A 6498-nucleotide genomic window follows, 5' to 3' on the forward strand; every position below is an offset into this window, starting at 1 on the left:
ATGAAATCAATAAGAAACTAAATGCCAATCCTCGAGCTGCATGGGGAGGAACCAAATCCCAATGACCTCTATTCAACATTGTTTCCCAAAGCAAAGAAGTCAACAAGGTATGGTCTAGGCATGGTAGTTGGTGGAAAAGGATCGTAAAATCTAGCTCAAGCACTAGCGGCTCTTGAAGAGAGTAGGAAAGAGACCAGAGACCTAAAGCTTGTGGTCGAAAACATGGCGCGAAAGACTGATATCATAGAAGGGCGATTGAGTCAACTAATGCTAGTGTACCAAGCTAGCCGTAAAATACGGGACAACCGAGCAACGAAGCAATGACAGACAAGTGAAGAGGGAATGGAAGGTATTCCTACAATCCAGGTACACTACAAACTTCTTCATTCATGAGTAATTACATGGTCAACAGTATATTTCCATAAAGTCTGGTGATATCTAAATTAGTGATATGATTGAACCAATGTAGGTTACCAAACAAAATGTTGACAAAGTTATTAGCAGTGAGGTTACAGGTTGCAAAGAAAATGTAAGACTCAGCCTTCTTCTTTCATGATCCGTATTGTAATCATACTATCCAGGATGGTGCGGGTAAGTATTTGATAATTTTGTTTAAATGCAGGAAACTAGATCAACTCGAAGTAACACATGCAAAAAGAAGCCAAAAACATAGTCATACCTCGAAGTTGGAGGTTCTCAAGCCAAGGTAAAGTATCAACGAGTTTCATGTCCACTTGGCTCCTAGATGGTCCTCATTAATTGTGTGCTCTGATTGTTTAAATGCAGGAAACTAGATCAACCGAAGTAACAAATGCAAAAAGAAGCCAAAAACCTAGTCATACCTCGAAGTTGGAGGTTCTCAAGCCAAGGTAAAGTATCAACGGTTTCATGTCCACTTGGCTCCTAGATGGTCCCGTTAATTGTGTGCTCGATTGTTTAAATGCAGGAAACTAGATCAAGCTGAAGTAACACATGCAAAAAGAAGCCAAAAACATAGTCATACCTCACAAGTTGGAGGATCTCAAGCCAAGGTAAAGTATCAACAGTTCCATGTCCACTTGGCTCCTAGATGGTCCCGTTAATTGTGTGCTCGATTGTTTAAATGTAGGCCACCACAACTCATGAAGATAGAAGAGCCAGAAAAATAAAGGATAGAAAGAGTGTGAAGGAACCTAATAGTTCTATACCAAAGGTATGAGCTGCTAACATTGGTACTTTTTAAAACTGGTAATTGAATCTACCACCTAATCATACATTCATGCGACATTTTTGGTATTTGACAGGAAACAATTTATACCCATGAAACAACGTATAGCCAGCAAGGTGTATACAGCCAGGAAAGTATGTTTAGCCGAGGAAGAAATGTTTACCAATCAAGAAGAAGGGAATCATTCAAAGACAACCTACAAGCATCTAGAGGCAAAGGTACTCGACTCCTCATAGAATGAAAAATACTCTACGGAATATGTTATAACCGAGCCTTATAGAAATAAATAACAAAATATGTTATCTGCATGACGACTAGTGTGAACAAGATCATTAAATCGGTCAAAGTGGAGAAGGCACAAGAGAACAAGATGAAAAACAGTGAGGGGAAGAAGAAAAGGAACAAATGGACAGTAAATGTGACAAAAGGGATGGACGTCGCTTTAACTTCACCAACAAGTGAAACAATAGTGGCTCTTGGCACTCGTGCGGAATGCGGTACATCGATGAGTACATAGAGGTTATGATCAACATGGTCTTGAAGAGAACCACGAGGTTACCACAAGCAAAGGGGAGAATGACGCTACTCGGTGAAGCCGAGGCACACTCAATCCAAGTGGCCAAGGAAGAATGTAAGTTACACTTGCCTCTTGATCAATACTCGTAGAGTCAATATCGTAGTGTCATGAAAAAAACCATGTGAAACATGATCAATACTCGTAGTGTCATGAAACAACCATGATTGTAGTATTGGTGCACTGGCTGATATTTAGAGGAACTTCCATATATCAGGATTCTGCTTCCATGGATACCCAAACAATTGCTTGATAACTATCTAATGCTTTAACTATCTATGCATGTTGCACGACAAAGCGTGTTGTTGCTCCTCACCATGTACTTGGTGGTTGCTTATAGTTGGAAAAGCATGTGTATTGATACAGATGACCTCTCGTGATGCTTTCCAATCATCCTAGCCTAGCTTGTTGCCTATCAGTTGGTTGTTTGAAATGAATTGCTTTGCGGTAATGACTCTATTACTTCGTTTCTCAAGCTATAGGGATGCCAACTATTGTTGGGGACCATAGCTTCATTTTGAACCTTGTTGGGTAATGCTTGCAGTCGATGCTTGAAGAAGTGGACATGACTCATGCATCAATTGTGAGCAGCATGGACAAGAACTTGCGCATTCATTCCGGATCAGATGGTAGGGTGTTGACATTGCGGGAGCAAGAGCGAATCGGGATAAAATTAGGAGAACGAGATAACCTAAATGACGGTCAAAACCACGACGGAACTAAGAGGAGGAGAACCTTCACCTTCAAGTCAAAAGCCTCCATAGCTTCTCCAGATCCGGTCGATGAATTGCCTGGATGATGTGTGACCGAGGCTGGATGATGCTTTCAAGCTGATGAATTTGTATGTTATCTAATGATGGATGATGCTGGATGATGTTGATGATCGCTTATGACTCGAATGCTTGTAAGTTATCCGATGCTTCGGATGATCATGTTTATGATCGCTTATGACTGAATTCTGTTTATGATCGAATGCTTGTTTGTGTAATTGTAAGTTAAATACCTGGATGTTTCAAAGTGTTGACTCGAATGCTTATGACTGAATTGTAAGTTAAATGATTTGACTGAATGTTCATGAATGCTGCCTACAAAAAGAAACATGCGGCATTAGGCCTATATGCTCGAAAACAAATTTGGAGGCATTTGCGAAATGCCGGCAAAAGCTTTGAACGGCATTTCCACCTTGTGCCGAGAAAAAGGTTCCGCGGCGTCACCACCTTGTGCCGAAAAAGATTCGGCGGCATCTCCGGAAAGTGCCGGCAAAAACCTTCCACGGCACAATCGAAAAGTGCCTAGCAAAACTCTAAACAGGCAAAAGCTGATCTGCACCGAAATAGCTATTACTGGCACCGGTATTTGTGCCTTGAATTACATACCGCGGCATCTCACGAAAAATGCCGGCAAAGAGCAATCTCGACTGGAATAAACGCAGCACTTTTTTTTGTGCCTCGAAAAACCTTTGCCGGCACTTTTGGTGCCTTTGCCGGCACTTTTTTGTGCCGGCAAACTGGGAACCTGACGCAGTGACCAAGGGCCTCGGTGTAGGTGCCCCCATGGAGCCCGGTGCTCCGGAGTACCGCCCTACGGAGGCCTTGCGGCGGCGGCCTTGAACAGCCGCGTACGGCCCTTCCCCATGGATGCAGCGACGGAGGCCCAGCTGCGGGGAGTTGGCGTGGTCACCAGAGGGCTAGATGCTAAAATCGTCACCCTGCTCTCCCGCGTCCACTCCGTCCTCCCCTCTCCGCCCGCCGTCTCCAGCCACGCCGCCCTCTCTGCCGCCCTTCTCACCCCACCTTCGGACGGCGGCGACCGCATCAGCGACCTCCCCGACAAGATCCTCTGCGACATCGTCTCCCGCCTCCCTGTCAAGGACGGCGCGCGCACCGCCGCGCTGTCCTGCCGCTGGCGCGGCGTCTGGCGCTCCACCCCGCTCGTCCTCATCGACTCCGACCTCCTCCCCGTCGGAAGCGGCTCGGGCCTGGAGGTTGCGTGCGCTGATGCGCACCGGGTCGCGTCCGCCGTCTCCTGCATCCTCCACGCCCACCCGGGGCCCTTCCGCTGCGTCCACCTCATCGGCAGCTACCTGGGGCAGTACCCCGAGGTGCTCGCGTTCTGGCTCCAGCTCCTCGCCGCCAAGGGCGTCCAGGACCTCGTCCTCGTCAACCGCCCGTGGCCGCTCGACATGGCCCTCCCGCGCACCCTGTTCGACATGGCAGCCCTCACCCGCCTGTATCTTGGCGTCTTTGAGTTACCTGACACGACCGGCCTCCGGTGCGCCGTGGCATTCCCCTACCTCCGCGAGCTCGGCCTTTGCTGGGTGGCCATGCTGAGGCGGGAGGATATGGATTTCATCCTTGCCAGGAGCCCTGTGCTGGAGATCCTATGCATCCAAACCAACATGCTTGTGAACCACCTAGATCTTGTCAGCCGCAGCCTCCGGTGTGTGCAGATCATCGAAGGCATTGATCTCAACATCACAGTCAAGTACGCCCCACATCTCGAGCGGCTCATTATCTGGTCATCCTTGATCCAAGATGACTTGCCCAGGTTGGTCAAGATTGGCCATGCCCCTGCGCTAAGCGTAATTGGCTATTTGGAACCGGAGAGGCACACACTAGAGATCCGCAACACTGTCATCAAGGTGCGTACAACGATGTCAAGTTTCCATTCTTCAATTCCACAATGTGTGTTTATGTACATGTGTGATCTTGTCTCACAAAAATGGGTGCATTTTGCAGGCTGGGACAATGGCGAGTCCAAGCACCGTGGTCCCATGCGTCAAGATCCTCGGCTTAAGAGTCTACTTTGCCATCCGCGACAATGCTAAGATGCTGCCCAGCTTCCTCAGATGCTTCCCCAATGTCGAGACGCTTCATCTTGAGGTGACACCACACTTGCTTAACTTGGCATCAATTTCCATCTTTGGGCACTAGCATCATCAATCTATACTGCTAATGCTTCCATCTAGAGCCAAAGTTTTTCTACTTTTTGTTTGAGGTGAGCTGAAATTTCCAACTGATTAACCAATGTACAGTCCAAGGAGACTTATCAGCCCACTGGCAAGCTGAGCTACAAGTTCTGGCAGGAGGTCGGTTCCATCAAATGTGTGCAGTCACACATTAAGCTGATGGTCTTCTATGGCTTCCAAGGGGAGCGGGGCGAGCTTTCCTTCCTCAAGTACTTCCTGGAGAGCGCACCGATGCTGGCAAAGCTGGTTATTATCTATAACAAGCGAAGTTTTACTTCATTGACTGAGGTGAACTCCAAAGTGCAACCTCTGTTTGCTGCAAAATGGGCCAGCCAAGACTGTTCGCTGTTGCTCTTGGAGAGTGCATTTCAAGAAGGTGAAGACAAGTGGTTGCTGAACTTCAAAACAGGATCTGATTTCTCTACAAGGGACCCGTTTGCGTGCGCTGCTGCTCTTGGTGGGTGCCATTTTTAAGGAGAAGGCCTTGTGTTCACTGAAGATTGGAAAAGAGGTTTTTGAGTTTCTACCAGGGGCTCTTTTGAGTTCAGCGGGTGATCAGCTTTTCTAGGGAAATGCATTGTTAATGCTCTGTTGCAGTAGTTGTAGAGATGATCGAGGAATCTATTCCGAACACTTCAGCGTACACGTTCAGGATTAGTGCTATTCGTGATTTGATTAGGCAAATAGATGCTAGCATTGTAAAAGTAAGCTGTGAGGCAAACAATGTAAGCCGTGAACTCGCTCGACTAGGTAGGTTACAAGGTAGAACAAAGCTTTGGCTCAGGGATATACTCCAGGAAGTCGCCATGGTGATTGCCTTCGATTGTAAACCTAAATCTTTTGTGGCTTAATTTAGTTTCTTTCCCCCCGCAGAAAAGAAAATGCTCTGTAGCAGCAGTCTCTGCGTGCGAGTCTCTGTTTGTGACCTTTGGCTTGTGTTTTTTTTTTTGTCGGGAGTTGCTCGTTTTATTCGCAAGACGACCTTCAGAAGTTGGTGCAAAAGACTGTTGCTCAAATGCAGTTTCCTGCTGTTTGTTTATTGAGCTTTGGCCTCTCGTTGACCATTTCTGCTGAATGTGTTGCTTGATGCTGACCGACAGAGATATACTCGTGGGCTATTTCATGCTTTACAAATTTCCTTTAGTTTGTTCCATGGAACGTGTGTTCCATCTGATGTACCCTGGTTGATTTCGCTCGTCTTGAGAGCATCTCCAGCCGCGTCCCCCAAACCGTCCCCCAAAGCGATTTGGGGCGCGCCGGATAAAAAAAGCGTTCCAGCCGCGTCCCCCAAAGCCCTTATTTGTCCGGCGCGCCCCGATACGGTGTCCGGCGCCCCGAGCCCGTCCCCGTCCCACAGGGGACGCTCCGGGGACGCCGGACACAACGAAAGCGAGGCGGGCTCCCACATGTCGGCGACTATTTGCATAAACCGTTGGTTCGCGCCTTTTTCTCGTCGCTCCTTCCTTCCCGCGCCTCCCACCCCACCGCCGCCGCTGGATTTCCCGGCCGTTTGGGCGTCTGATCTGTGCTGCGAGTCAGCACCGTTGTCGCGGCTGGGGCTCCCGCCGGTCGTGCCGCCGCCGCGTCGCCGCGCGCCTCCCAGAACGCGCCGTCAAATCCGCCCCACCTCCGCGCACGTAAGGTGCTCGGACGACTTGCCGGGTAGGCGCGATTGGTCGCTGTTTGTTGCGCTCGTCCGCGCTCGGCGCAATTTTAACCATTGATTTTGCTTTAGCCATGGACAGCGAC

The sequence above is a fragment of the Lolium rigidum genome, chromosome 2, assembly GCF_022539505.1.
Source record: "Lolium rigidum isolate FL_2022 chromosome 2, APGP_CSIRO_Lrig_0.1, whole genome shotgun sequence".
NCBI lineage: Eukaryota > Viridiplantae > Streptophyta > Magnoliopsida > Poales > Poaceae > Lolium > Lolium rigidum.